General features: G+C 29.5%; 1 long non-coding RNA gene across 1 annotated transcript; it reads left to right on the top strand.

Moving 5' to 3' along the window:
• The first annotated feature begins 2,619 nt into the window (after window positions 1–2,619).
• On the top strand, window positions 2,620–7,619 carry LOC125577851. Its single transcript, XR_007316251.1, has 2 exons — window positions 2,620–6,366; window positions 7,004–7,619. It is a non-coding gene; the product is annotated as an uncharacterized LOC125577851 (long non-coding RNA).
• Window positions 7,620–11,660: the final 4,041 nt, after the last annotated feature.

Here is an 11,660-nt window from a genome sequence, read left to right as displayed (position 1 = left end):
CTGCTTTAGACTTCTAAAACATTACTTTTACATACTCACTCTTTATACAATAAAAAATTGTGGTGCATTGCTTCTTTTAAAATACTTTATGTGAAACTGTGTACAATATAACAAAATTTCGATAAGTTTACTAATAATAATATATAAATAATATTATCCAGAGTATAGTTATTTTCCTTGCTTACAAATTATTGGGAGCAATAATTTTGTCAAGCGGAAACAAAATGAAAGCCCAAGAAATTCAGGCTCATCTATAAGATATACGGCCATATCACTCTGCCCAAAAAAACCTCTCTAGTTTTTATTTTTTATTTTTGGTTCACAAAACGCTCTCTACCGGATCTGAGCCGGAAGCATGTCTTCTCTCTTCGTCTCCAGTTGGTTTCGCAAGAAAGATTATATTTCCATCGTTATAATATTTAGTATCGTATTTACGTATATTTATTTTAATGATCATATATGAATTATTATCTATTCTATGTAATTATCTATGTAAGATTTACCCATAAACCATGCCATCATTTATAGTATATTATCTCATACTTTTTAGTAAAAATGATTGTAAAAAGAACATATGTCAAATCACTTTGCAAATAATATCTAGAAGATGTCTTTTCTATTTGTGAACAAAATTTCTTGGCATTTTAGGTAGCTGTTCTTTTGACCAAATCTGATTCTTAGCTGTTGTTATTATCTAATATCTTATAAATTATCAAATAAATGCTTCAAGATTTAATTAAAAAGGACAAAATACACTACCTAAAACGCCAGCCTACTATTTCAAACTTTATTCGAGTTTCATCTATATAATAGCTTCACCATCAAGACCTTAAAATCAACATCTCAAACAATTTTCAAGAGAAAAATTAATTAGAACTAGTTTAAAAGAAGTCACTAAGGTTATAAAACATGAAGTTCACACGAGCAATATGCATCGCACTTGTGATAGTCCTGGTGTCATCTTTGGATCTGACCAGTGCAGCCGTGGAAGAGGAGATAAAAGTGGCGTGTGTCCAAACAGAACTTATCCCATGTTTCGTAGCAGCATTTATCGGAAGTCAGCCGTCAGCAGAATGTTGCGAAAAACTGAAAGAACAACAGTCGTGTCTATGTGGTTACATCTCAAATCCAGTATTTGGTCAGTTTTATAAAAATGCTCAAAATGTCTTCAAGGCTTGTGGTGTACCTTACCCTACTTGTTAAAGTTTTAAATATTTATAAAATAATTATTTAATATTAATAATATCAAGATCTTATGTAATAATATTGTTCACTAGAAAAAATTACATTGATAGACACATTTTGACTTATTAATATCACTTAAAGACACATTTCACTTGCCACACACTTTTGAGTTGTTCATTGTCCAATATGCCCTTGAAACACTACTCTCTTTCGTTACCTGTTTTTTTTTTGTCAAACTCTCTCGTTACTTCTTACTAGGTGTTTTGCCCACACATGCGGGCATAATAATCTTACGAATACTTATTATTTTATGTCTTACTAATCCAAAAATCGGCATTATATAACTCTAATTGGTGAACATGTTGATGGAAAATATTATGGTGAATTCTTTGTTCCTTAAAATTTATACCAGTTACGTTGAAATTTTAATCAAATTATTGAAAGGTAGATCCCATTTTTTTCTTCTAAATTCTCCATGGAGGAATGAATTTATAAGAAAAAAATTTCCGTGTGCAATTTTGATAAGGAACAATTTGAACAAAAATTAACATTTTTAATATTTTTTCAATTCTTCAAATGAAATTTTATTTTTTATTTTGTTTATTTTTTCATTTTTCTAGTGGTGACCAACTGACGCTATAGTGTTTTATGGATTAAACTTAAACTGGTTTAAAGTAAAAGCAAAAAAAATTGTTTTAAACTCAGTCTCAATTTAAGTTATTATTTATGATTTTAAATAGTTAAATCAAACATCAAATTATTTATATATGTCACAAAAACGTTCATCAAACTATGTACTTATTATTGTGTTAAAAGTTTTAAAACACTCATATATTAGAAATAGTTTAGAAAATATCTTTATAGAAATATTTTTGTTTGACTAATATTTAATTATAAACTGTTTTATATCTTAGTTTTTTAACTTTATAATAAAAATATTGTTTTCAGATAGCAACGCAATATATATATATATAAGAATTTTCTTAATTTTTAAATATATTTTCACAATTTTATTATATTAGTTTATAATTAATTATTTAATATAACATATAACTTTAATATTATTAAAATAAAATGTGCGTTTTATTATATATAAAATTCATTACGGGTTTTGTGAAAATTAATAAATACTCAATTAAAAACTAATAATAAGTCAATGATCTATATAAAAGCTTAAAACCTAATAAAATATGACAAATAAAAAAAAATTAATATAACATATAGATTTACATATTATTATATCAAAATTCGTTTTTAATTATATATAAATTTCATTACGAATATTTTTTAAAATTAATAAATTAGTGATTCAGCTAAAAATTATTAATAAATCAATGACTAAGCTAAAACCTAATAAAAACATGACAAATAAGAAAAATTAACTAAAATCATAGAAAACATGACAAATAAGCAAAATCAAAATAATTATATATCTAATTACATATTTATAGTTATATCATTTAAATTAATAAATTTTGGACTCAACTAAAAACTATTAATAAATTAATGACTCAGCTTAAACCTAATCAAAATATGACAAATAAACAAAATTACATAAAATCATGGAAATTATGACAAATAAGCTAAATCACTTTATAAATAATAGTATATATATAGATTCTAACTGAGCAAATCTCTTATATAATAAAGCGCAAGTCGCATAACCAATCAAATTTTAACATTTGGCATTTCTTATATATTTTTTAAAAAAATCAAATGCAGTAAATAAAATTAAATGAAAGAAATGCCAAATGTTAATCTTTTTTATAGCAAATCCTTAATATTTCTAACACTACCTCCATGATCTCTTCACGATCTTCAAAACAGTTAATCTTTTTTATAGCAAATTTACTCAACGATTCTATAAAATTCAGATTCATCTCTACCTAAATTTTCCTAAGTATTTGCAGTAGCTCCACTGATTCTCTCTATTTTGTTAAAGTGATGAAATTTCAGTTTTTTTTTTTAATTTCTACTAACTAGATTTTGACCCGCGCTTTCAAAGCGCGGGATCGTTTCTTTTAAAAATTTTATTTAAATTAATAAATATTTGTCTAATCTATATTTTAATAGATTTTATATTTGTTTATAGTCAATTAATAAATTTAGTGCTGCCTATTTATAATATCGACCTAATTTAAAGCGAGAGTCTTCGGTTTGAGGAGAAAGTTGGGGGATCCTCTCTTTATTATATAAAACTAATAACTAAATACAGTTACCATGATTTACATAATATATGGTAACTAATATAAATTCAGTTACCATGTCAAACAGAATATATAGTAACTAATATAAATTCAGTTACGAAAATGGATGTTATAGAGAATATTCTTGGAATTAATTTGTTGAATCCGAAAATATATGAGTTTCCATTTATTACTAATATAAATTCAATTACCATGTCAAACATAATATATTCTATGCGTAGTCATCAAGGTAATTTAGTTAAATCGGAAAATCTTGTTTCTATATATTATCTTTTGCATTTATTGTATGTAGCAATTACGAAAATAGATGTTATAGAAAATATTCTTGGAATTTATTTGTTTTGAATCCAAAAATTTGTGAGTTTCTATTTATTATGTTTTATATTTATATTTATATACCAACTTTGATAAATATCAATATTAAAACGTGTTCATTATTGGCTGTTTAAAAGGTTAATAACATTGAGAACCAATGATTTCGAAATATGCTAACCATATACTATTGAAAGAAGAATTCCATATAAGACACAAGAATTATAATGAATATCCATATATTTGGTTTGTGTTTTTTGGACAACGGGTTTTTGATGGTGTTAATAGGGTTTGAATAGAGTTAGAGTTTCAATGTAGTCTTAGCGTATAGGTTAGAACACAAACGAATATAGATAGGTTAGTAAACATAGACGAAATGGACTTAAAAACGATGGATAAATTGATAAATATTTTTTAAATGTAATATTTTCATAAATTTAATATTTTTAATAGAAAATTTACAACTTTCTTAATTGATTAATTTTTGTATGTAGATTAGTTTGAATTTTTTTTGCTATATTATATGTGTTTCCCTTATAATGTTATATTCTCTATGTTTTATTTAGATTATTTTTTGGGTAATGAAAAGAATGTTAAGGTATAGATATTACATTTATTAAAATATTGTGATATTTTTTTACTTTTTATTTTATAACACAATTTTAAATTTCATTTATACAAAATTTTCGAGTTGTTAAAGAAAATTTGTTGCTATAATTTATAATAAGTCGACTTTAGAACTGAAATTAATAATTTTATGAATTTTATGGGCTTCCAAATTGATTTTGTCTCAAATTATATAAATTGGAAAGATATTGTATTCATTAATTTCTGAAAATCTCTCGAAGCCAATCATAACTACTTTTGGATTTAAGTTACGGTAGTATAGGAATATAATATATTAATCGAAATCTGTCTCAATCAAATATATATACTTCTGTCCAAGTTAGTATATGCAGTGTAGTTAATATATTTTTTGTAGCCCAAGTTATTCCTTAATGTTCTAAAGTATACATTAAGAAAATAGTTTATTCTTTCTTCAAATTTTATCATATTTTTTATTTGTTCTATTTGTTGAGATTTATTAGTTCCTATAATTACTGAGAATTGTTACCATTTAATTTTTTTTAATATAGATAGATCTTGATGAAATCTCGATAGATACATAAATACCAAGTTTAAAAAAAAAATCGAAATTAAGAAAATAATGAAAAAGTGGGTGTGTTTGAGGATACATTATTGTATGAATGTAATATAATATGTATAACTGTAAGTTAAAATTCTATAGTCGTTCATTATATTATTATTTGTATTATCTATCTTATTTGTATAATAATATGAATCTATAAACTTTTGTTATATTATTATTTGTATAAGCCTAAGTTTAAATCATTACACATGCATGTTTATATAATTGATAGTTTGTGCATCTGTTAGGATTTAGGTGAAACGCAAGTTCAGAGTTATATTTTGTAGTTTACGTTATGTATAGTATAAGTTATTTTTTTGGTTTAACATAGATAGAAATGATATAGGGTATCAGACCGAGTCTATATGTTGACTTAGATTTTGTATTATCTATCTAGGTACGAAATAGGATTATTCCTGACTGAATGAGCCTAACAAAACGTAAATGTAAGTAGAAAATAGGTTGGGCTTTTTTTTGTCAATCGAATAACACTGAAAATAATTTAAATAGGAAATGGAATGTTTTATAATTAATAAGAAATTTCAGGGGTAGATTCATAATAAGTATTCTGCTTTAATAGTATAGATGGTATCAACACTCTCGAGACTACAAATATCTGGCTAAACATTTGCACAACAAATAATTTTTGAGAAAGAACAAGTAAAAACAAAATTTTCCATAGCAAAGCTTCCCGCAAGGTTGATCGATAATTTCCTGGTAATAACTCCCAGACTCTTTATGAGTCAAATCATAGTTTTTCATTTTTTTTTTTTGTGAATCTTTTTCTTTTTTTTTGCTAAATTATAAATATCATTAATGAAAATGAAGGTTTGGTTACAAGTTTAACTTGAAACCACAATCTGCTCAAGAGCTGATTTGATCCTAGAAACCGCAAAAAAAATTAAAAAACCTCTAGGATACACAAGGATCAATTTCAAACTTCTAACAAGAGAACTTGAAATCAATAGTCAATAAGATCAAGTATAACAACAATATAATTACCCTAATCAAAGCACTTCTTGCTGCATCTGAAACAAATCGGAGGAAGCAAGAGTATAGCCGGGGGAAGTTTAGTCGAAAACTCACCGAAGTGGCTCCAAGCAGGCATCGACGGAGGCGCCTGGCTTACGCCCCGGAGCTCCGCTGGAGGAGGACGTCAACCAACAAATCCTAACTATCTCGGCTGGGAGACAAAAGTTAGTTTTCTCGGCTAACTTATTTTATAATTATTTTATTTTATTTTGTTTTGAAGAATTTTCGAAGGACTAAATTAGTTTTCAATTTGCTGGCACATGATTCTTCGTTGTGGTCGTGGTAATTCATGGAAGGGAAGAACGAAGATCAACATAAGAAGCAACTCAAGAAAAAACAATATGTTGTGATAACAAGAAGATAGAAAATGGGGATTAAGAAAATCAAGTGGTAGAAGAAACGAGGACTCATGTCTACCTCTGTATCAAGATCTAACTTCAGGTTGGTCTTCTTATTTTTGTATGGTGGTATTATTTTTTGGATCAACATACGTTTTTTGTATCTTTTTTTGTAGATTTTCTCAGAAACAAAAACTTTAGGATAAATATAGCATTGACAATGAAAAAAAAAAAGCAAGATAGAAAACAGAAATATATTTTGGGTTGGTTGTGTGATCGTGGTTTTTTAGGAATTTGGTTATGTTCTTACTTTCTCAAACATTTTTTCTCAGAATTAAAAAAAAAGGAAACAGAAATATATATATATATATATATATATATATAAGTAAAGAGCAAAAATACGTCAATTATCTACAAATTAAAGTTAATATTTTAATTATTTTTTTAATATTTTAATTATATTTGTGCTAGATCTATACTTTCCCTTAGTTTTCATATTTAATGATTTTGAATTAAGCGGATCAATATTTTACATGCACTTTGGATCCATATTAGGCTGTTATAAGTTATAAATATATTTTAGAAAAAAAATTGTCTACCAATAACTCTCAAAATAACATTTATATTCACTAGAATTTGTAATTTATGTTATATAATAATAATAAAAAAAGAATAATGTCCGTGGGTATGCACGGGAGCTAATACTAGTTTTTTCTAATAAATTTTAATCAACAAACCAGGCCGGTTAAAAACCTGACGGAGATATGTCCGAATACGTTTCAGTTAATGGGGTTCCGGATCTTCGATTGTCGTGTTGGTTTACGATGTGATATCATATCGCCGTCGTGGCGACGCCGCAGTGGACACACAAGAAAATGAAGAAGACAAAGAAGAGGATGAGAGACAGAGCAAATCAAGGATTATCAATTAACAGAAACGGTTAACAGATTCGCTGGAGTTGTGTGGGGACACAAGGAGAGATCGAAGAGGAAGAGGACAGATGAAGGAGGAGATGGTGAGAAGTGGAGGAAGAGAGTGTGAGCTGTAGCTTCTGAGATTATATCTTTTGCCGAGAGAGTAATGGGGATGGAGAAGAAGAAGAAGATGGAGTTTGCTAAAGAGACTGATGAGTGGATATCATAATTTCACTTGTGGTCCCATCCACAACTCTATTCCAACCATTGATGAGTAACTAAATTCCTGTTGATCGCTTGTTGTTCAAGTGTTTTACTTTGCTTTGTGTAAGAAGCTGAGAGAGAGTTCTTGTTTGTTTCTCAGGTTTCAATGTTGAAACTGTGAAATACAAGTTAAATTCCGGTTACAAGTTTGATTCAACCAAAAGTTTTCTAATTCAAACATTACAAGTCTAAATTCACTAGCCCACTTAACCGACACAATCTGCTAGACTACTCCGGAATCTTTAGAAAGTCATTCCCTGTTCTCAGCCGTTGTTGATGTTTACCACATGAATGTGGAGTTTACCTTGTTGCTTCAGATGCCGGACTTCTATTGACATCACAAGAGTATCTAGGTATTGATAATATCTTCAAACTTGTAACTTGACTGATCACGAAACTCTAGATTCGATGATTAGAGGAAGAGAGATAGCAAACCTTGCGGGAGCCTCCTGAACCATACTAATCGAGGAACGTAGAGGAACATACACCATAAACTGCAAGCAGCACAGACGCCACACAACCTTCGACAAGGCGAAATAATAGTTTCCGTCTAATATTTAACGTGAGAGTTTTGTTGCGAAAAATTATTTTACAAAATAATAGTATAGATATAGGTATTATCTTTTTCCTTCAAATCATTGACATTTTTTAGTTGATTGATAGTTAGATCTCTAAAAGGTATTAATTAAAAGGATCAGTGTATTTTGGTAGATACTAAAAGATTTGGGGTAGTATGTAGTTAATTAGTAAAAGATATTTAGGTTTGCGATATTTTAGTAAATATCGAACTAGTTGGATTGTTATTGTAAATATTCTTGAGGCAATTTTGTCTATCCCAATTTTTCGAATCAAAGATTAAATTTTACGAAAACGAAAATAAAACTGGCAACACATCTCTCTCTCTCTCCATCACCGCGCCCTCAGATGTGAGCCTCCGCCGGGTTCCGATATGGTGTCCTCCTCCGCCGTCCCTTCCCTCTTATCCGTCGTCGCATGCGTCTTACTTTTTCTCTCTCCAGCTTCGGCCTCCGAGTCAGATCACAAGGTTAGATTTGAATCTCTGTCATCTTTCTTTCTTAGCTTGTAGCTTGATTCGAGCTTGATCTCGCTGCTGCATGTTTGTTTTTTTGGCTTGGATCTGTTGTTTTGGGGATCGGAGGCTCGATCCAGCTGGTTCTACACTGTGTTGTTTTAGCAGCAGCATTATGGATTAGGTTGATATGAAATGGTTTTGTTTTGGTGATAAGCTAAAAAAGCTAAGTGACCGTATCTTATATTACGACATTATGTTAAGAGACCCAACCTAAGAGACCTGCAATAAACATATTCTTAACTTGCATCCACGTACGCCTTCAACACTAAAAATGGTGGCGGCCCAGGCAACAGTGTATCATTTATGGAAGCAGAGGAATAACAGTCTACACAATGGAGTCTGTCTACCCCCTCAGACCGTCGTTAGGCTCATTGATCGCGAGGTCCGCAACGTAATCACATGAAGAAGGGGAAGAAAGCGCTTTGAAGGTCTTATGGTTCGATGGCTTTCTTAATCTTCTCTTGATCATTTGTTTCTCAATTATGTATCCCCTTGTTTTTTATCTTTTTTTGCCAAGGTGATATCTTGCAGCTATCTTGTATATCTGAACCTTCTCATATTTATATGATATTTACATTCCTAGCAAAAAAAAACATCATTTGTGACAAAAAGAAGCAGACAAAAGTAAACTAAGGACGTTGAAAGTTTGAGTTACACTGACGTAAGAACACTGGACATATGGTGATATTGTAGCATTAAGTTCCTTTGATGAGTTGCGAAGACTTTCAATTTTAAATATAACAAACAGCGGATCTTCTACAATCGAGCGAATCAATTTTTTTCCTTTGATATTTCTTCCTCAGTAAAATGTACAAGTAAATGTGATACATACCCATAAATAATTCAAACCAGTAGCTATTTTCGATGGCATCTTTGAAATGCTTGACCTTAGCTTCATCAAGTTCCAAATGACAGATCACGCTTCTGTCAACATTTTTGTGACAACCCATCCTCTCACTAGGAACCTAGGTTCACAGCGCTGTGAACCTAGGTTCCTAGTGAGAGGATGGGTTGTCACATAAAAAGTCGTCAATTGGTGACAACTCATCCTGGAGGAGTATTGTTAAAGGGTGAGAACTTGGGTTCGAGTCTCACCAACAACCTAATTATGGAGTCAGAAAAGACTCATAATGGAGGGGTTGGGATCTTATATACTAAAGCGCAAGTCGCATAACCAATCAAATTTTAACATTTGGCATTTCTTATATATTTTTTAAAAAAATCAAATGCAGTAAATAAAATTAAATGAAAGAAATGCCAAATGTTAATCTTTTTTATAGCAAATCCTTAATATTTCTAACACTACCTCCATGATCTCTTCACGATCTTCAAAACAGTTAATCTTTTTTATAGCAAATTTACTCAACGATTCTATAAAATTCAGATTCATCTCTACCTAAATTTTCCTAAGTATTTGCAGTAGCTCCACTGATTCTCTCTATTTTGTTAAAGTGATGAAATTTCAGTTTTTTTTTTTAATTTCTACTAACTAGATTTTGACCCGCGCTTTCAAAGCGCGGGATCGTTTCTTTTAAAATTTTATTTAAATTAATAAATATTTGTCTAATCTATATTTTAATAGATTTTATATTTGTTTATAGTCAATTAATAAATTTAGTGCTGCCTATTTATAATATCGACCTAATTTAAAGCGAGAGTCTTCGGTTTGAGGAGAAAGTTGGGGGATCCTCTCTTTATTATATAAAACTAATAACTAAATACAGTTACCATGATTTACATAATATATGGTAACTAATATAAATTCAGTTACCATGTCAAACAGAATATATAGTAACTAATATAAATTCAGTTACGAAAATGGATGTTATAGAGAATATTCTTGGAATTAATTCGTTGAATCCGAAAATATATGAGTTTCCATTTATTACTAATATAAATTCAATTACCATGTCAAACATAATATATTCTATGCGTAGTCATCAAGTTAATTTAGTTAAATCGGAAAATCTTGTTTCTATATATTATCTTTTGCATTTATTGTATGTAGCAATTACGAAAATAGATGTTATAGAAAATATTCTTGGAATTTATTTGTTTTGAATCCAAAAATTTGTGAGTTTCTATTTATTATGTTTTATATTTATATTTATATACCAACTTTGATAAATATCAATATTAAAACGTGTTCATTATTGGCTGTTTAAAAGGTTAATAACATTGAGAACCAATGATTTCGAAATATGCTAACCATATACTATTGAAAGAAGAATTCCATATAAGACACAAGAATTATAATGAATATCCCTATATTTGGGAGTAAAAACAGACGAAGGCAATATAACTGTTGTGCAATCAAGATAACAAAAAAAAACTAGCATAGAAGCTAACGTACTCAAGAACTTTATGTCTATCTGGCTGTCGATGAGCTCATTTCCACCAAGAACCTCACCAAGACCACCCCATTTGTGAATGCCGTTTTCAGTTTTGCGGCAAAATGGGAGGCTATAGTAGTTATATGTTTCTTGTGGATTATTATATGGGCCGACTTTGTTCACCCACAGAGTAACCTGCTCATTAGCTTGATACTGGAAAAAAAAAAGCAGAATATTTCATCACTTGCACATGGAAAAACATAACGGATCAAAAAAGAGGAGTAAATCAAAACCCAGAAAGAATAATAGAGTCAAATATCAAGCGTAAACATATATTGGAGATCTTGTAGTGCAACAACATCTTATAAGTTGGGAAAAAATAGTGGGTAATTCGGCATAAAATGCGGATACTAAACAACACACAACGAAGACACCAAGAAAAAACTAAAAGGGAGATTCAGTAACCGGTTGTATAAATGGTATGGAGGTACCACCAATTAGAAACTTCGCACACCCAGCTAGACAGGTGGAAGCTATCGAGATTGACGATGATGATATTAGAGATAAATCCTATATATCTTAGGATAATGATGTAACTAGTCCTAGTCCTTATCATCTTAGGGCATTCTACTTGTATAAAGAGAGAGCTTATGCTATTCTAATAACACAACACAAATTATATCTTTATACGATTTCATGGTATCAGAGCACAAAGATCTGAATAACCTAAAATACTAAAAACGTGTTTCTTGATCATCAAGAAACATGTCTGATACTAATTCTGCCTTGTCGA

The sequence above is a fragment of the Brassica napus genome, chromosome A9 (genome assembly GCF_020379485.1).
Source record: "Brassica napus cultivar Da-Ae chromosome A9, Da-Ae, whole genome shotgun sequence".
Lineage (NCBI taxonomy): Eukaryota > Viridiplantae > Streptophyta > Magnoliopsida > Brassicales > Brassicaceae > Brassica > Brassica napus.
The sequence above is the reverse complement of the archived record's forward strand: the minus strand, read 5'-3'. Positions and strand labels throughout refer to the sequence as shown.